Raw genomic sequence first — 21,496 nt, forward strand, 5'->3', positions numbered from 1 at the left:
AATTGATCAATTCATAACTAAAGCCAATGATGCTATTGAGCAGGGCATTATCCTACTGGATCGAAGGATCTCACAAGATCTGACGATAGCCAGGCGCTCCTCGATGGGCCTATTGGGCACTGCAAAAACCCCCTTACGTCCTGTTGATCTACCTCCTCCAGCGATAGTGCATGCAGAAACGCACACTGTTCCTCGTACAGTGGACCTTTCCGCATCTCTGGATTTGTCTGACTCCCATCTATCCTTGGAAAAATCCCCAGTTCCACTTTAGTAATTGGAGAGGTCCACTACTATCCAACAGATATGATTGCCTGGACATGGTGGATTGACTATCATCTCTACCTATGAAAGATAGCAGTTACAACAGCGTATTTCCTAACCCAAAAGTCCCCTGTAAGACCATTCGGGTGGCCGGCTCTTCCGTGTCATCTTTGTATGGTACCCAGTCTGAGTCTTCCCTTCCCCAGTATACCCTGGTCCAACAGCAGTCATCCTCCCCTCACCAGGACGCGTGTTACAGCATGTCAGCTACCCCTGCAGATCCGCTCCCAAACCCACAATCCCCTACTCCCCAATACAGGGAGTCTAAACCCATCCCTCCTTTTCCTGCTATAACCACTCAGTCCCTGTCCCAACTTTCACGTCCCTCTGCTGAACTTCAGCCTTCTAATTCTATTTTTATATCAACCCAGGATCTTCCAATTATATTTTGGAACGTAGCTGGCCTAAGATCGAAAATCCATCTTCAGTCTTGGGTGGAACTTACTAATAAATTTAAGCTAATATGCCTCGAAGAAACTTGGGCAATTGACCCTATTCATATACAGGGTTTTAAAACATTTCACCTTCCTCCCTTACCGTCCACTCATGGTAGACCTAAGGGCGGCTTAGCCATCTATGTTTCCAATTTAATTCCTTTTACTATTTCGGAAGTTCAGTTAGACTCGTCAATTTTTCAAATCCTTAAAATAGTTCCTGATAAGAATTCCAGTTACTATCTCATTAACATGTATAATAACTCCTCACCTAGCGACTGTGTAAAATCTTTGTCGGAAATTACTCAGTATCTACAAGACCAAAAAGCTAAGAGTCAAGAGTTAAATTGTCATATTGTGTGGGGTGGGGATTTTAATGTGTATCTGTGCAACAATCATGGCAAAGGTATCTGTGGGCTCTTAGACGAGCACGATGTTCCCTTGGCCCACTTCACTCATAATGCAGTGGGTCACGTACTAAATACCTGTATTTTTACATTAGAACTCGAATTTGCTAACACCCTAGTGTGTCCCGCTGTAGAGTTCAAAGCGACTTTTCATGGTAGAGGTGCTACCACAACCATCGATTTTATCTTATGCTCTCAATCCTTAAAACATCGATTGAAGCAATTTACAACTGGCACCGACCCTTCAAGTGACCACTACCCAAATAGCATAACCATAGCACTAAATTCACCATCTTCAGCCTGCACAAAAACAAGCCTCTTAGCGCAGCACTCTCTGGAGATGAATAAAATTAATGGTTATACTGTCAAGTGGACGACGATCAATCCCACAGAGATCACCAGTAAGATCATTCAAAAAACCCTTCCACTCATCTACCATTGCTTGGAGACGTCATCTTCCCCCAAGCTGATTCTCTCCAGCTTCACCAAAATATTAGAAGTCATCAGACAAGAGCTCACCCGTTCCTATAAGACTCGTAACAATGATAAGGACTCAAGAGGGTGGTTTGATTTCCACTGCCGTAAAGCGCAGCGTGTATTGAAAAACGCTCTTCAAAAAAAGACCAGGGACAAGCCCCAAATTGCCTCCCTGAGGAAAAATTATAAGATGGCGCAGCAATCCCGTAAACGGGAGATAAAAAATAATCTCTGGGCCCAATTACACCAGAGTACTTTAACCAAGGACTCCACCATGTTTTGGAGAACAGTCAAGGCCCCTTTCCTAGTTGATGAAACTGCGACACAGCACCTAGATGTGGCAGTACCTGCTGATAAATGGGTAGCACACTACTCGCAGATCTTTGCGGATAACCCCTTGACAACTGAGGCCCCCAGACCAGAGGCGGAAGCTCCTACCAGTAATAACATCTTCCCTATTGACCTCCATTTTGATCTGGAGGAGATAATCACAGCACTGACCGCCTCAAAGACCGGTAAGGCGCCCGGCCCAGACGGGGTCCCCTTAGACATATTTGTGAGCAATATAGATCTTTGGTCTCCAATTGTCATGCAGGTCATGTCTGCAGTTACCCAGATTGGCCCTCTTGATTCTTGGTCTACTTCTGTGCTCCTGCCCATTTTCAAAAAAGGAGATCGGGACAATCCAGCCTGTTATAGGCCCATCTCCCTTTTGGATTCCCTCGGCAAGGTAGCTGGGAGATTAATTCTGGAGCGATTAAGGGGCTGGGCTACAGAGAATAAGATCTTAACTGACTTACAGTTTGGGTTTCAGGAGGGCTTGGGCACCGTGGAACAGGCCTTAAATCTGACTTTACTCATAGGTAAATACGTAGGGGCCAAAGGTGGTAAACTTCATCTAGTCTATGTGGATCTGAGTTCCGCATTCGATTGCGTAATTCACTCCAAGCTATGGGCGATTTTGAAGTATTTGGGCATCGATCTTGCACTGCTGAATTTTCTCCGAGAGTTATACTCGGACGCAAAAGCTTGTGTGAGATACGGTATCAAAGGGGAGCTTACTGAATCCTTTAATATCGAAAAAGGCGTAAGGCAGGGATGTGTCCTTGCTCCATTCCTATTTAACATCTATACTAATGGACTGGAGCAAGCGATGTTGGTTGACAGCAAAGATCTACCCTGCATAAGCTCCCGCCCCATTCCTGCATTACTGTATGCAGACGATTCAGTTATCCTAGCTAGGACACCGAATCAACTTCAGATCCAACTAGATAAATATTGCGAATTTATGTCTTCTCTTGGTCTCAAAGTCAACAAATCTAAGACTTTTGTTATGAACATCGGGAAGAGATCCCATAAATGTAAATCTCTCCTTATTGAGAAGACCAGATTAGAAACTGCCACTACCTATCCGTATCTAGGTATCCTTATCGATAATCACCTGTCCTGGAAATCTGCGATATCCAGCAAAAAACTGCAGTTTCAACGCACAACATCTGCACTGACTTCGTTCTCTAGGAAACTGGGTAAGCCCGCTCCTACTGTGCTTTTGAAGATTTACCAAGCCAAATGTATGAGTGTGGCAACATACGGTGCCGGAGTCTGGGGCTACGTGTCCACTGACGAGCTACAAATTATAGAAAACTGCTTTCTGAAATACATATTAGCCCTCCCTCGTAGTGCTCCTACTTTCGGCACCCATGTGGAACTCGGCCGGGAGTATCTGACCGATATCATTAGCTACCAGCCGATTCTACTATGGCACCGTATATGGACTAAGGAGCAATGTCATCTAACTAGGTCACTAATATCTGACTGTCTCTCTTTGTCCCATTGGAAAAAGATTCCCTGGTTGCTATATGTATCGAGATTTTTAACAGATCTGAATCACCCTGCATTTTTCACTGACCCTGAATCCTTATCGGATATATCCAGAAAATCCTTGAAAAAGCTATGTGCTGATCATTTAAGCGATCTTCGTTTGTGTTCTGAAATTGTTAAAAAATCAAATGTTCATTTAACGATGGTCCAATCTCCTCATGGCATTCAATTGTATTTGTCATTTTTTCTGTCAAACTATGAGAGGTATGTTTTAACCAGATTTCGGTTTGATCTATTTTATCGTCTTGTCTCACTGCCTGTGCCCTTAGTCTGGTCACGGGAACTACCAAATTGTCCCTGTGACGGTCTTACTTGCCAGTCAACCCTGCACGTAACCTTTTTCTGCGGTTTCTATAAGTCCCCGCGGAAACGATGGCTGGTTCCTTTGCTTCGACATCTAGGGTTGAGAAGATGCAGACCGGCTCTTTTGGCACTTCAATACCTAGATACTCCGTACATAGCCAAAACTGTAGCCTGCTTTCTTAAAGCTTGCTTGAAAATTCATTCTCAATTATTGGCAACTGTTTCTTAAGATTTCACCGATTGTTCGGCTATTATTCCTGTACATAGAGTGTTAGCGTTTACTCCTAAATGCCTGCTTTCCTCAACAGCCATTGAACAAACTGATTTTTACTGATTACTGTGTTATTATTTTTGTATTTAGAGTGTTAGTGCTTTTATGTATAATGCGTCCCTTTTTTAAGCAGCCAATGAGCAAACTAAATTTTTATAATGTTCTAATCCTTCAAATGTACTTTTTATGATTGTAAACTCAATCGAAATAAAGTATTTTATTGATCTCGATATATAAAATGCCAAATAAATAAATACATTAAAAAAATCTTAAACCAAGCCTGCTATTTTATGCGACAGGTGTACTGCATTTGGGGACTTGTAGTTTCGTATTTATCATTTTAAGAACAGACTCAAATATTCCAGCACGCAAAGTATTTTGGATGAAATGCCAGGACTAGATGGAAGGGTCACACATTACATGAGGATATTAACCACCTGGGTACAATAATGTAACACAACAAAATGCAACCATGAACATAAATGTTTGTCAACATTTCTGTTCACCCTTTACTCATTTTCTCATGGTTTTTCAACATTACACATAGGATGTTTTTCGAGACAGAAGCATGACAGAATATAGCATTTGGATAATTCTCACTTGAAATGTTTGGCTTGCTAGGTTTTACCCTTCACGTATCTAGCACGCAAAGTTGAAATGCATCACTGCAAACCAGCTTTGTCTACAATTGTTACAAAGCGTGCGCTCAATTAAGGTACCCAGTGAAATTATTTTACTCAAGTCGTGCCGCGGGCGGCAATAAAAGGTTCTAAAACCATTACACTGGGAGGAGGGTCGGGGTAGGACACTTCCACGTGTCATCCGATGGCGGACATCATTTAATCATGCCCATGATAAATCCCCCCCAAAAAAGTGTGATTGACCTTTCCTTGTGGGTGCCACGGACACCCCAGAACTACACCCTGTTTTAAATGACTTCACCTAATCACGACCCACGGTTTCCAAGAGCTTCCCAGAACGGAGGTCTGTAGTAAACTCAAATACTCAGGCCAAGGAAAAAAACACTGTAGTTGTTTATGACGACCACTTTCCCAACCTCCAATTAATAAACAATATGTCTTCAAAACTCATTTGTTTTATAAAACCCTTCATGCTTGCTCATGCGATAATCACTCTCAGCTATTTGGCTGAACGGGAGAGAACAAGCAAGGTGTTTTGAAGTGTTCTATAATCTCCCTCTTATTTCCCAGTTTTGTTTTTTAGTATTTTCCCTGAATCCGCCTTTCTCACTTTTGAAGCTCTATCCCTCCACACAACGCTACCCTTGTATGCGCGAGGGGGCAACCGAGGTCTCCACAGCATAGGGTAGGACGGAGGACAAGGTGGGACGCGCACTGAGGCAGCACGCAGGAATGTCCCGACTGAAACAGGAGTGGAGGCGGTGTGCTGCGTCACGTCTCAAGGACCCCTGGGAGCAGCTGGGATGGGCAGCAGGGACCACTCCAAGCCAAGGCACGAGGACAGATGCGGCGGCATCCTTAGTTCGCCACTGAGATTCCAACGTGTACAAATGGCCACATTAGGCATAGGCAGGGCTTTAAGTGGACCGGGTCCCTAACGGACTGTTCATTTTTGCCCTCAACCTCGGGGTGAAAAAAAGAAAAATCTTAACTCTGCAGCCGTACCACCCTTCACTACCTTTGAGGTAACTTTAAAGAGACTTGTTATAGTTCTTTCAGTCTCGTCATTTCATTACAGAAGCATTTTCAATATCATATCCAACAACGCCATAGTTGTTGCTTATTTATCTTATACAACTAACGGCCATTGACATAGCCAATAACCCTGGCTTGTTGTAGGAGTAATACTTGTTGTATTATATTCCTGGATGCAATCACAGAAGCAGCAAAATACCAGTCGAGCGGTATACTATGCCTAACACAGATGTTTATTTTACGCGTTTTAAGCCATGCCCTTAATCCCATCAGCCACGTCTCTTTGAGAGACCCTCCAGTTTTGTTATCCAACTTAAAGGCCTGGGCATAGGCTTGTGGTCCCCACGGTAAGGCTCTGCCAGCACCACATGGAGGCCTTGCATCTTACCTTCTGAACAGATGTCACGCCAGCAACCTGCCCCATGCAGAGAGGCCTTTTCGCCACGCTGACCTACGTAGAAAGGTCCTGTCTTGTCCCTGTGTTAAGCAAAGAGACCACTGCAGCATCATCAAATGGGCAGTGGGGGCCGACAGTTACCATATGAGTCAGCGCTTTCACCGACAAACAGTATAACACACGGATGCAGCTATCCCCCGCACAGAGCCCCTGCTAGCACCATGCCCTGTATAAAGAGGCTTAGCAGGCGCTGCCCCTTTTTAGACGGTTTCTACCAGCAAACACTGACTCAGTAGCAGAAACATTCCCAGCACCGGCTCCTTAGAGGGGTCACGGCAGACATGCATGGGGCCATGTGCTTCGAAATCCTCAAATGGGATATGTGCGTCACTCGCAGATGTCGGAGCTGAGCTTTTTTGGTAGCTGCAAGAAGATTCTCTCTTTGGTAAACCAAGATGTTAATTACCCATCAGAGCCAAGCATCCCATTACGCTGTCACGGGATCGCAAAGGAAACTTTACAGAAGCATCCAGATGTTTCTGCACACTAGTGACTGCCAAATTAGACCTCGGCTCGGAGAAAATTAGGGCTTTCTAAGAACAGCTACTGCTTCAGCTGCAGGCAGGAAGGGCTGGGCTATGTTCACTTCTATTTTATATTATTTCTGTGTGCTGCGAGCTTTCAGAAGTTTGCAGCATAGCGGAAAACTTCCCCAACACTCACAAAATAGACACAGCAGAGCGTGTCGGTGCTGCGAGCTTTCAGAAGTTTGCAGCATAGCGGAAAGCTTCCCCAACACTCACAAAATAGACACAGCAGTGCGTGTCGTTCGAGACGAGCCCCCTTCCGCTGCTAGGCAACCTGCGACGCTGGGCCAATCCCAGCACGGCTCGCAGAGATGTAGGAGCCCACAGCCGATGAAACTCCCGGCGGTGATCTCTTGTCTTTATAGGGCCATATGTTGAAACACATGGCCCCATAAAAATAAGAAAACGTTTACGACCAGCGTAAAGCAGGCGAGCCCGTCCAAGTGGGCCGTCTGAAAAAGCCAAAGAGAGGCAACCTAAAACCCTCCTTTTAATGGGAAGCCAGCGTTTAACATAAACGCTGACGCTACCCAATGAAAATGAGGGGCGCGCCTCGAGTCGCCTTCTCCAAACTAAACTTGGTTACTATAAGCCTCGAGGCGAGAAGCGCATGCGCTCCAACACCAGACGAGACCTAAAAAGATAATATTAGCCCGTTTCTTGCTAAACATGAAGCTGATTTTTTGACAGAGGAGGACAACGTTATACCCTATTTTTATACGTTGCCAAAAATACATAAAAACAAAACACCCTCACCTGGACGCCCTATCGTCTCAGGCATTGGTTCTCAACATGAGCCTCTTTCACGCTTCTGTGATCATTTCCTGAAACCTCTAGTTCAACAGACTCAAACCTATCTTAAGGACACAAAAAACCTTCTTAATCTCTTAAAAGATCTGCAGTTTGACACTGATTCAACCATACTTGTAACTTTGGAGATAGAAAGTCTTTACACAAGTATTCCCCAGGACAATACCATCAGATTCCTGGGTGAGGCCCTTGACGCAACTCCCTGGGAATACACAACACCTAAAGAATTAATCTTGGAATGCGCAACGCTCGCATTGAAAAATAACTTTTTCGAATATAAAGGTACTCTGTTCCTCCAATCAACCGGGACTTCTATGGGCAGTACCTTTGCCACCAGTGTGGCGGGCCTTTATGTTCACGACTTTGAATGTAAATTTATCCAAAATACGAGCAATCCTTTTGCCTCTTCCATAAGTTTTTGGAAGAGGTATATAGATGATATTCTGTTGATCTGGCAAGGACCAGAGGAAGCTTTACAAAACTTCTTGCTCTGGATTAATACACTGGATCAGAACCTAAAATTCACACACACAGCAGATAAACAGGAAGTTGTGTTCCTAGATGTGGTCATTTCTAAACAGAATGGGCACTTTGTTACCAAAACACAATACAAAACCACAGAGAAAAACAATCTCTTAGATTTCTCTAGCTTTCATCCTAGACCCTTGAGGGAGAATCTCCGTTACCGCCAATTTTTACATGTACGAAGAAATTGCAGCCACCTAGAAGATTTACGAACTCAATCATCTGACCTGACTGTCAAACTTAAACAACGTGGTTACCCAGGCACTGTTCTTAACAAGGGCTACAAAAGAGCATGTAATCAACCTAGAGAAGCTCTCCTAGAGGAATTACCGAAGGAGACAAATGAAATTCCCCTGACGTGCGTCACCACTTTTAGTAGTGCTTCAGATGTTGTTAAAAAAAACGATAAATAAACATTGGAGAATTTTCAGTAGTAATAACAGGAAGTGAGAAAAACCCCTTTTTTCTTTTAAGAAGGGATGCAGTCTCAGAGACACCTTGGTTAACACACGCCCCAAAGAAAGGTCAGTAACTGATTTTCCATCCATCACTGATGCATGGGGCCTACCTAGATTGATGGGACATTTTCCCTGTTCGAATTGCAGCATCTGCCATCTTACATCACATTCAAAAACCTTGGACCTCGAACCTGGAAAAACATGGACACAGAAGACCCACACTAACTGTAACTCCACTAATGTGGTATACTTGATAAGCTGCCCCTGTGGGTTACGTTATGTGGGCATGACCACACGCAAAGTGAACCTGGGTGTGTGCGAACATCGCAGTAACATCAGATGTGGACGCATCACTACGAAACTCAGCGAAAACTTTCTACAACACAATCATACAACCAACGACCTCAGATGGACAGTTATTGAACAAATTAAAACACAAAAAAATGTTCCGAAAATTGTATATGAGAAAGAACAGAGGTGGGTTAATCGACTGGGTACACACCACCAGGGTTTGAATGATAATATCCCGTGGGGGTCAATACTTCACACTTAACCTTACCCCCAAACTTCTCTATATCTGCTTTACCATGTTCATTATCAGATTATGAGACCCAAGTGAGCACTGACTGTGCCTGAATACATGTTGATTGTATAAGGATTTGTCTTCAAAAACCTTTTAAGCCGAAAATTTGCAACCTCTTCCTAGTTCCGTAATAATTTATTTACTCTGCCTGTTTGCTTTTTTATTTTAAACGTGTATTTTCGGAAACGTAACGAGCCGTGTCCCCCAAACCAAACTACATAGTTGCCATGGAGATCCCTCGGTAACTTACTTCCGCATCCCTTGATTGGATGCCTACTCGGTCTGGGAGTCAAACCTTTTCTGATGGGCTATTTGCCAGTGCATCACCGACGCTAGCGTGATGACGCTTTCGGCCATTCCAATCTTCCCAGTTACCGGACTGATTTAAATTCACTCCCCAATCCCCGCACTAGCTTCGTCGGGGTCCGGTAATACGAGGGTACACACAGGTACCAAGCGGGTGCCTGGTGCTGATGGCGCGAGTCCAGCCACTCTTTCACGAGCTAAGTACCTTCTAACAGCATCTCTTTCTAAGTATACCGTTTACTTTCTATCTTCCTTCTCTTCCAGGGTGTGCCATTTTGCCACCCCCCCCTCCCGTGACCCACGGTGTAATTAGTGATTACACCTCCCATAAGATAACAGTTATTTACCTCTATTGCCCTAGACTTGCCCAGGAACACTATGTTTGTGTTTGTTTGTCGTTAGTGTTCGTTTCAGTATTGATCTCTCACTATTGCCATAAAACGCTATTCTGGGCATACTGACCACCTTTGTCCTCAAAGTAGTTACTCTGCACTAGGCATTTAGGTGATTACTTCTCTTTTTTCGACTGGAGTACTTATAAGTGCACTAGTTCACCATTAGCAGCACGCGAGTTCAGTGGTACTGCTAAGATGTGCACTACGAAGAGCACTGTTGCATGTTTTTCAACGCCGTGGCAAGCTTTAAAAAGATCTTACTGACAATACGTTTTTATGTTTCCTCTTGTTTTTCTTTATTTGTATGTCATTGTTTGTCACTTTTAAACAGAATAAACTCGGTTTCTCTCCAATGAAAGAGGATCTCTTATTACTTAGTGTTTTTAATAATTTTTCACACTAATAACCTCAGGTCAGGGTGGGCCTTACCGCGCCCATACCGCAGAGGTTCACTTCACACTGGTCCTGATGAAAGCCTGATTAAAAATCACACATAGGCAGAAACATGTTGACCACCCCTCTAGGGATAAAACTGAACATTTAATTTGGTTCTTTATCCCACACTAGATTTTAATTTATGTCTGATTGGCAAAACTAATTAAAATAAAATTTGACACAGTCCAGACATTTTTAATTCACTCTTCACCCTTCACAAATCACTTGTTACCAGCTCCGCAGTAATTCTGGCATTGCAGCACACCAGGGTGGCACTCGGACTCTCCTGGTGGGGCCCGATGATGAAGCATGTCACCAACCAGGTTGGTGAGTGAGGGCTTTCTTAAGAACCTAATGGGTCTTACTATATTTCGACAAACCTAATGGTTTTGTCTACATGCTTGTTCTTCGTTGATAATAAGGAACACTCTTCTGTTGATTTATCTATATTTACCGAGGGGAATAAGAGTGCTCCTTAGTTGTTTCTTCCTTCCTCTTCCATTGTTTTTTACACACACACACATACGTACACACACACCTCCTGTCCCCCCCCCCAATTCTACTAATACATTGTTATCTAGTTGGCTGCATTGCGGACACTGCTAAAAGGGGTATTTCTGCCCTGCAAACACACATTCCCCATCAGGGCCAGGATTCCCTTTCAACCTTTATATTTTCCTCTTACAGGTAAACAGGTACATAACCCCCATAGTGTGGAGGTGGATGCTATGCAAAAGGTGCAAACACTCATGAAAAGCAGCCCAATGAGGAGGGAAGATCAGGGCCACAAAAGAACACAGGGCAAGGCCTTCCATACATTGACTCTGACCTCTGACCCGGTCTCCTCTTTATCGGAAGTGTCTTTGCAGGTGACCAGCATTATCCCCACAAATGCCAGCTCCCCTCTTATCTCTGTGTGTTGATAACGGGCCAATGTTTGGGAGGTGGGTACCCGCTGCCCCCTGAAGTGGTTCATTTCGCTTTACAGCCAATTACTAAATAACATAGAAGGGAGGCAGGTAGCCTTGGAGCCCATTGGCCCATCCTACCCCTCAGATCATGTTGAAGGCTAAATCCTTTGTGTAAATAAAGACAGCCATGAAACCGGTGAAACAAACAAGGTCCCATCTACAAGTTGTTTTTATTTACACAGTAGCCCTTCCGACTTTGAGATGCAATTCCCCGTTGAGCCAATCACCCCACACCCCTAGGGGGTGGATGCATCAATGCCCACAGGGAGCTCTGCCCACACCACTGCTTTAAGATTACCTGCAGCGATTTGATAGGATGCATAAATGAAGGCGCTACAATACTAGAATTGTACCTTGTGACCTGCAGGTAACACCAGGGTCTCTGCCATAAAAACAGGCACAAGAGGACCAGGAAAACCAGGACAAGGCAGAGCAGGGCCATGGGAATGAGCAGCAGTACCAGAGGGCCCAAGACTATGACCGGGGTCTGGAGGAGAATAAAGATCAGAAGGATGATCAAGACCAAGTGAATCAGGATGACTAGATCCTGGTGGATCAGGAGGAGAACGATGAGAACTAAGAGGTCCATTTCAGGACCATGAGGCTGAGGAATAGGACCAAGAGAAATAGCACCAGAAAGAAGAGACAGAACAAGGTGCAGACCAGAGAAAGAGGGGGAGATGGACCAGGAGGAGGAAGAAGATCAGGTGGAGGGAGATGATCATATAAACCAGGAGGAAGTGGATCAGAACTAGGAGAAACGAGGCCTGAGCCCTGAGAAAGTACATTAGTATGAGGCGGGACAGGAGAAAAGTCAAGAGAAGGAGGATGACAAGACAGAGAAGAAACATGAATAATAGGAAGAGAAGGATAAGACCAGCAGGACAACGAGGACCAGGAGGATGATGATGAGAAGGAGAAAGAGCAGGGCGGGAGGAGACCAGGAGGTGGGTGATGACGAGGAGTAGGAGGAGGCAGAGAACCAGGAGAAACACAGCAATATTTCAGTTACGCTTTATAGGTCACAGATCCTTTAGAGACCCCGCCTTTGCCAGGGTACCTAAAGCACTTCATAATCACCTCCAGCTATTGTAAAACACAGTCTGCTTGTTACCAATTAAATAAATCATAACAGCTTTACTGCTACATTTTAACTTGTAGCCAATTTCTTTGAGTGCAGGTTGTCACATATAATGCATAGACCATTTGTCTTTGGCTCCCCTACCCATGATGCGCTACTCGTGACTTTACCCACTTTCTGATGTACTCATTTGTGGGATATCAGAGTTAGCTATTTCCATCACTGCTTACTACCCACACATTGTTGAGCAATGAATGTTTACCTGCTATGCTGTCATTACTGCCCTTCCACTTTGGCCTGTACTTCAAGACAGGCCAATAGCAGCCGAAATGAGGCAAATGAGTTGCCATTTATCATTCTTAATACTTTAAAATTTTGTATATTGTTCTCTTTTAAGCCAGAGGGGATTTTTTTAACTGAGTGGGGGGCCTTTCCTTTTGCTCCCCGGTCCACTACAGCAGTTGCATGCTGTTTGAGTGGAGGGAGTGGTAATCTATTTTTACTTCTTCAGTTCTCCCTGCTAAAGACACCATTTTGGGAGGTCGGCGGTATAGTTGTTTTCCTATACCACCTTCTTCCGGGATAAAACCGGACAATGGCTCAGACATGCAGCGGATAGTAGCTGCAACGAGGCGCCATTTATCATTCTTAATACTTTTACATTTTGTATATTGTACTCGTTTAAGCCTGAGGGTTTTTTAACTGACATGGGGAGGGATGTTACCTTTTGCTTATCGGTGAATTCAGTGGTCCTCTTCCCTCCCCGGTCTACCACAGCACTTGCATGCTGTTTAAGTGGAGGGAGGGGTAATCTATTTTTACTTCTTCCATTCTCCCTGCTAAAGAAGCCATTTTGGGAGGTCGGCGGTACAGCTGTTTTCCTAAATTGGACAATGGTGCCGACACGCAGCTAAGGCGCTGCAGGTGTGCAGAAGGCAAGCCCGTCCTAGCCCGTTCTCGCCCAGTGCCGGTCCCCCTGGCAGTTTCTGTCCACACCCCCAATCCTCTGGAATATTCACATAAGGCTTTACTAAAGCTTAACACCACAAATAAAGCTGTTACATGTCCTCTTATAGAACCAGCAGACATGCCACTTCCCAGACTGCAGGGATGCCCTACGTTTAATTTAAAATTTCATAAAGCGGGTTTACCCAGGGAGGGCACTACCTGCAAAACCCCGGCGACTAGTACTTACCCCAAAACAATGGCTCATTGTTGCTCTGTGCCCTTATTGACTCTAGATCATTAATAAAACACCACTTGGAGGTTTTTGATCTGATCTCTAATCAGCACTTAGATATGCTCTTCGTCACAGAAACATGGGCATATGACCCATCCAACCCTGAAATCATTGCGGGCACACCTGTCAGCTTCACTGTATTTCGTCTTGACAGACCTATTAAAAGGGGAAGGGGGCTTGCAATATTCTATAGAGAACATTTGCAAGCAGTGTTCAACCCAGTTAGTATTGATGGCACTGAGGCGGTAATTTTTAACACAGAGGTCTCAAAAACTCAATCAATCAATGACCTGCTGATTTATCGCCCGTTCAGGTCAAAAACTCTATTTGTTGATAAAACCAGCCAAGTACTGGAATCATGTCTATTGAAGAATAACTTTACGGTCTTGGGGGACTTTCATTTCCACTTGGAAATTCGTTCGGACATTGATACAGAGTATCTGATAGATACTCGGTCATCCTCTTTCTATTGCCTTAGAATTTTAAACTAAATTGAAAAATGTATTCCGGCTGATCTACTGAAAGTAGTGGTCATTGCTCTAGTTCTGTCACAGCTGGACTACTGCAATAGCCTCCACATTAGCCTGTCAAAAGGTCCACTTAAGAAATTGCAGACCATCCAGAGTGCGGTCGCTCGATTTCTTCTGAGAATCCCTAAACATCAATCAGCCAGGGCCTCTATTAGACAGTTGCATTGGCTTCCGGTCTGCTGTCGGATTACCTTTAAGGCTCTTTCAGTGACATGCATCAAAATGAAAAATTGCGAGTCCTTATTTGCGATTTTTAAGGAATCGCAAATAAAGACTCGCAAAACACGATGCACCCAAAAAAATGCGAGAAAATTGCGATTCGCTAAAAATCGCAAATTAAATTGCGATTTCGGCATTTGCGAACTCGCTATTAGCGATTTCGCAATTAGCGAAATCGCAAATACCGAAGTCGCTTTTTGATGCATCCTGATGACATCACAACCAGGAAGTGAGCAGCTCCAGCCTCATTTCCAGTGCACAGTCTCAGGGAGAGGAGGGAGCTGGCTCTGGGAGCTGAACAGGAGTGTGACAGAGACAGTAGAACAACTTTTTCAAACAAATGGAAGCCTCACAAACAGCAGAGGATAGCCAAACAGGCAGTATACGCAAAATTAAATTTGCAGAAAAAGAAATTGACACCCTCATTGAGGGAGTAGTCCACAGCCATGATAAGCTGTTTGGAAAGGCATCATTAAAAGTGGCAGAGCAGGAGAAAAGGAAAATCTGGCTCCGGATCCAAAACAGGGTCAATGCCATTGGGGTGACACACCGCACCATTGAAGAACTGAAAAAACAATGGTACGACTAGCGCAGTCGGGCTAAGGTGCGCATTGCTGACCGGCTCAAGGAGGCAAAGAAGACAGGAGGGGGAACACCAACAGACACTGGGAACACTCCCATGGAGGACTTGGTTGAATCCATCATCCAGCCAGAAGCTGTTGTTGGTGTGACCCAGCTGGACACGTCCGGAGCAGCAAACACATCTGAAGGTAAGATGAATGTATGTTACCATATTTTTAAAATGTAAAGGTAGAACATGACCACAGTACAGCCCAAGTGCAGTCTTTGAATATCCACTACACAATGTATTCAGTAGGTGAGGGGCATTATGGGAGATGTAGTCAGGTCAAGCAGTTACAATGTCAAATCTCAGAGTAACAACCCAAAAAAGTTTAATAGAGTATAAATTCATTAACAAAGGCAAAAATGTATTACTGTGAAATTTTTATCACAGACATTAAATAATGCAGTTTTGCACTGTTTCACCTCACAGATGCTCAACGTGTAGAAGCTGTGGATAGCGATTTCCCAGACATGCAGGACACCAGCGCAGGTGAACAGATGGACACACCCGTGGTGCAAATAAATCTCTCACGTCCAACAAAGTCACGCAGGGCTACTGTTCCATCCCTAGTCACCATGGAGTGTGATGATGAGGCTGATGCAACACCAGGTGGCAGCCATGGCCAGACAACTTCCATCCCACAACCACAACCACAGGTCCCCAGAACCAATCACAGAGTCCGGCGTAGGAGAGGAAGAGCACTCAGGACACAGCAGGAGGAGCCACCAAGTGATGTCTGGGGTGGTCTTGTCTTGAGGGACAGATGCTCCGTATGCAGCGCCTGCAGACAAAAAACACACGTTTAGTACAATTACAAATTGGCAAGATGGCTAGCAACATAGCAGTACTGTCTGAAAGTGTGCAGCAACTGAGCAAGGTGATGCATGAGGGAAATGTATCCCAGAAGAGACAGCATCGTCAACTAATGCTGCACCTGAAAATGTTTACAAAATCAAACAATAGGTTGGCCACGACAACTGCACTGCTGGCACGTAGGTCTGTGACCATGCAAACTGAAATGTGCCATTGGAGCGGGGATGTGGCTAAAGCACTGGACCAGGTGACCAATGCAGTTGAATTGCTTAATGCCTCCACAATTGCGGCAAACATGTCCACGCCGGAAGGGGGTAGTGAGGGTGGCTCAAGCCTAAGTAGTTTGGCAATTCCAGTCCGCACTGCAGGAAGACGTGACACACGCAGCAGTACCCCCGCCGCTTCCAACATTACGGATGACAATGCTGGGTCTGACAGGCATCTGGGTGTTCGTGGGAAAAAGCGCTAGACTGGCATGTACAAGTACATTCCACTATGGTGACGTAACCATTTATTTGGATTTGACTTTTCACTGACTGACAAGTAAATTTACATTTGCAAACCACTTATGTCCATTGCACTGGTCAGATTACAAGTGTGCTTGAACACTCATGACATTTTTATTTAATTAAAGAAAACTTTGATAGCAATATTCAGTTTCTGTGTCATCATTACTCACCTCAGAAATAATTTTGTGTGATGTCAAATCTTCTCCTACGCCCTTCTGCTGCGCTTGCCCCTTGTGCTGCATGGTGGTGTGGCACTTGCTGGTTCCCATCCTCCGATTCGCTGTCAGACACCTCGATTTCCATTCCTCCCTTTGTCGCTATATTGTGCAGCATGGCACATGCTGCTACTATCTTGCAGCATTGTTCAGGGTTGTACTTCAGTGCTCCACCGGTCTTATGTAGACATCTGAATCGGCTCTTCAGCAGCCCAAATGTGCGCTCTATGATGTTCCTTGTAGAAATATGTGCTGCATTGTACCTCTGTTGATTGGCAGTTGTGGGATTGAGGTAAGGCGTCATGAGGTAATTACGCAAGGCGTATGCGCTGTCACCTACATGTAATGGAGCAAAGAGTCAGTGGCAGCTTGACATTGACATACGTACAATGACAGTGATAAACTATTACACATATTTACCAATCAGATGTCCCTCTCCAAATTCTCCCCTGACAAGACGGGTGTGTATGCCACTTTGCCTGAAGATATAAGAGTCATGTGCACTCCCTGGAAATTGCGCAACAATGTCAGTGATTATGTTTTTGGCATTGCAAACAACTTGAATATTGAGGGAATGGTAACATTTCCTATTTCTATATAAATATTCCTGTGTTGCAGGGGGACATATTGCCACGTGGGTGCAATCAATACAACCCAAAACATGTGGGAAACGAGCTATCTGGTAGAACTCCTGTTTGGTTTTTGCAAGGTCAAGCGCGGTGGTAGGGAACTTGATGTGAGACCCGATCACGGCCATCATGGCATCAAGGAATGCTTTCAATATTCTTGAAAGTGCGCTTTGTGACACACCTCCCGCTACAGCAATGACCCCCTGAAAACTGCCTGACGCCAGGAGGTGTAGGCAACATAGGACCTGCACATGCGTTGGGATGGCATTGGTCCTACGTGTCTGTCGTTGCATAATGGGGTCCAATTCATTGATTAGGTCATGGATCATTGCTGCATTGAGCCTATACTTATCGTATATCTCATCCTCTTGCTGGCCTAGCAAAGTTATGCGGACTCTGAAGATGCGCTCATTTATTCGCCTCCGTCTCTGTGCGGCAGCCTGCAGCCTCATCCTCCTCGCCATCAGGTAAATCCCTGCCATTGTGAACAGTGCCGGCTCATTCTGGCTGTGTTTAAATGGGTTTCAGTTGGTTTTCACCTGTCCCTGATTTGCACTCATGATTACCACCTGGTTGTGATCCTTCTTATTTAGCTATCGCAAAATTGCGATTTTCATGGGAATCGCTATTTGCGATTTTTCATGCATCCATTTAGCGATTCTTTGTTTGCGATTCCCTATTTGGGAGACGCTAATACCGATTCGCTATTTGAATCGCAGAATGTTTTGCGATTCCTTATATTTGCGAACAGTTGGTTTTTCGCAAATATACAGTTGATGCATTTCTACACTGTCTGTTGCGATCGCAAACGGCCAATTTTTGCGATTCACACCGTTTGCGATCGCAAAAAGGTTTGATGCATGTGCCTGTTTGTGTAGCCTATAAAACTCTTTATGAAAATGCCCCAGCCTTCTTTACGAAGAATTGTGAGCTGCATATTCCTGGCAGAGCATTGTGCTTTGGCTCAGCCAATTTGCTGAAGGTTGCCTCCTTTAAACGTGCTACTGGGGGGGGGGGGGGGGTGGAAAGCTTTTTCAGGCTCACAGCTCTTTAGTGGAACCGTCTGCCACTAACTCTGAAAACGGCACCTTCACTCATGATTTTCAGGAAAAGCCTCTAAACCTGTGTATTCAACCAGTGATCTTCACGCATTTTGCTTTCTTCTGCTCATAAATCATAAGACAGGCAATAAGCTACAGGGATGTAGTCTCTGTTAACATCCTGAGCAGAGGGCAATAATGCTTAATAATGGTCTGATAATGGTTCCGTTTCAAAATCCGTTTCTTATATTGAGATTGTAAGCAGTGATGAGATGGGGAGAAACCACGTAATGATATGAACTGCATTAGGGGGACTATTATCTTGAGAAAACCTCAGTGAGATCAAACAGTATGGCATGTTGGGGAGCTCTCAGAGCTGGGTTTAATGCAAGGCAACTGCCCTTAGAAAATGCAAAGCAACTGCCCTTAGAAAATGCAAGGCAACTGCCCTTAGAAAATGCAAGGCAACTGCTTTCAGAAAACACAAGGCAACTGCCCTTAGAAAATGCAAAGCAAATGCCCTTAGAAAATGAAAGGCAACTGCCCTTAGGGAATGCGAGGCATCTGCATTCTACCTTCCTTGCTGTAACTGTTACAACACACTGCAGCTCCAAGACTACCTCCGAGACGTAGTGAGTGGACGTTTCTTCAAGAAACAATCCTGGGAAAGAGTGGGGTCAGGATTCCGGCTCTGGCTTGCATTGGTCCTGTAATGCAGCACCTTTCCTAAGCTTTTACAGAAGGTGCGCCAGACGCTGGCATGTACATGTAAGCATTTGCCACCACCCCTAAGAGTAGTAGGAAGCTTTTTAAGAGCTTTCATAAAGACGTCGGCTGCATAATCGGTATTAATCCATTCTTCGCTGAGGAAGAGAGGGTGCAAGGTTTAAAGTTGGTAAAATAGCGAGGCCTACGGTTTTCCTTGTTCTTTTGTGAGTAGTCTTGTCTTGTTTCCTTGGACTGTGTACACTTAGATACTCCGAGGCCTCACTTGCCCAATAAAGTGACTTCTGGACCCAAATGTCAACACTCGCTGCTGCCATCTGCGTGCCACTGGCAGGGCAAGGGTTAAACAAAATCAGGAGCTACTCAGCCTTCCGACGTTGACAACTAGGGTACCATTCTATTGGGGTACCTGTAATCCACAGCGAAATGAAATGAACCTGCAGCAGCAAATGTATAAGGAAAGCAGTTTTTTTGTTGCCTGGAGCTCCGGTCAGGGGTCACACTCCCTCTGAGGTGTTGCTGGTGAAATGCTCAGTTCTGCTGTGGAATTCTTTGAACTTCGGCCTACTATTGGTTAAGCTGGCCTGAAGAGTCTTCCCATGGCCAAGTGTTTGGCAGCAAAGACAAATCGCTTTTGCAATACATGATTGCTCTCTGGTGGTGCTGGTGAGAAGCATCATTGGTGGTGAGCGGGGACTTTGTATCAGCACAACTTACGGTTTTAGAAGGCACCACATGGACAAACATCATTGCAGTGGGGGGGGGGGGGTCATCAGCGTTTTGGAACCTTAAGAAAGTGCTAAATTAATAATACAAGAAACCCAGATACATCCAAAAATTCAAGACACTTCTAAAAAATATTGAATGGACTTTTTTTTTACTATGAACTCCTCTATCAGAGGAAACAGATCTTCCAAGGTAAAAACAAGCATTTGCAAAGCCGTTCGGTCAGACCTTTCAATTATTACTGATTGCTAACTGACAAAGTCAAAATATATGTTCATACACATTCACCTCCTTCCTGGAAAGTTTGGGGTGCTCCATCAAGCAGTGTCCAAGAAAAAAGGGGGGGGGGGGGGTCCCAAAACACAATTTCCCTATGCAATTTTCTGTAGCAGCAAAACTGCTTAACTGAATTATATCAAATATGGTAGTAAGCGAGATCTTGATCCAGAAAGCCTGACGTTTGAGATTTTGTGCAAATCTGTTAAGTGTTTTTTGAGAAATTAAGGTTCAAAAACGTGTATCTGGATGGTTGGATTCGCAGAAGGCTAGCAAGAGTCCAGTGATCATACGACTTCAAATAAAGCGATCTGATTGGCCGAGGGGGCTTTCTTCCCTCCGCCCCCACCCTCAGGCTGCCTGGTTCCCTCGAACTTCAGCAGATTTCGCTCTCGAATTGGCTTGTAGCAACATGAAGAGAAATGTTGCAGCCATGAAAACTCTGTCCCATTGTTCTGAAAAATTGGAAGCAAATAAGGTATAATGGGGTAGGGTAGGGTTACCGTAATCCCCTGGACCTTGGGGCGGTGGGAGGATGCCTGAAGGACCCTATTGGGGCCAAAGGTAAAAAACATAAATTGGGTGTTTGAGATTTATTTTTTTGGGTGTCCCATGGGAGTGCACACTCCCTACCATGAGAGTCTTGCGGGAGTGGGAAAATGTTTTTTAGAAAAAAAGGCCAGGCCTGAGTGTTCGGGTTGGGGCCAGGGGGTTGGCTATCCCCAGGGAATTGGGCACAGGGCCTGGCCAAAAACCAATCCCCAGCCGCTCACAGTGTGTTGGCTGCCTGTGGGGTGATTGGATGCAGGTCCTGGAGGCAAGTCAGGCCCAGCATCCAACCCCATGCTGCACACGGCCAAAGGCTGTGCGTGGCAGTGGGTTGGCTTCCATATGGTAATAAAATATTACTTTAGGTAAAAGAAAAAAAACTTTGACATTCCAATAAATATAAAAAAATCTCTGACAATCACTGACAAAAAACAAAGGCTAAAATGAGGTTATAGTCAAATGAAAATGTCAGTTTAAACAACGTTTTAAACTAAACAAAAACACTGACATTTAAGTTATAGTTATTTCAAGGAATTATAACTTGTGGCCACGCAAAGCGCTGCTTATGACCTCATAGATTACAACATTCATAACATGTTCTGTGACATCATTGATAACATTACTGATGACAACTGAACTGACATCATTGACGACAACACTGTGCATGTGTTGGGTATACTACCTCAGAGGCCTAGAGAGGCCCAGGGAGTGTGCTGTGGCTCAGCTTTCTTTGAAGCGCTCCAATGTGAAACTGGCTTTGCCAAACAGGCAAGACACATCAAAAGGAATAACTGTAACTGCTGTTCATCACCACAGAAACCTGTGGATATCACCCATGCATAACAACGGAATACCATGCGGGTCCAGACTGCTCTGCAGCTCCTTAGTAAAGGCAAAGTTTTCTTAGAGTCTGCATAAACTGGTACCGGGTGAGTCAGTACAGTTTCAATCTTGGAAGTAGTCAAGACAAATTTTGTTTAGTCAGACAATAGGAACAACCTCCTCTTCCAGCATCAGCAGTGTATGCCAGAAACTGGCATGGGTCTTGGTGTCGGATTTGAAGCTGGCTCCAGAGTTGGAG

The sequence above is a fragment of the Triturus cristatus genome, chromosome 4_2 (genome assembly GCF_964204655.1).
Source record: "Triturus cristatus chromosome 4_2, aTriCri1.1, whole genome shotgun sequence".
In the NCBI taxonomy this organism is placed as follows: domain Eukaryota; kingdom Metazoa; phylum Chordata; class Amphibia; order Caudata; family Salamandridae; genus Triturus; species Triturus cristatus.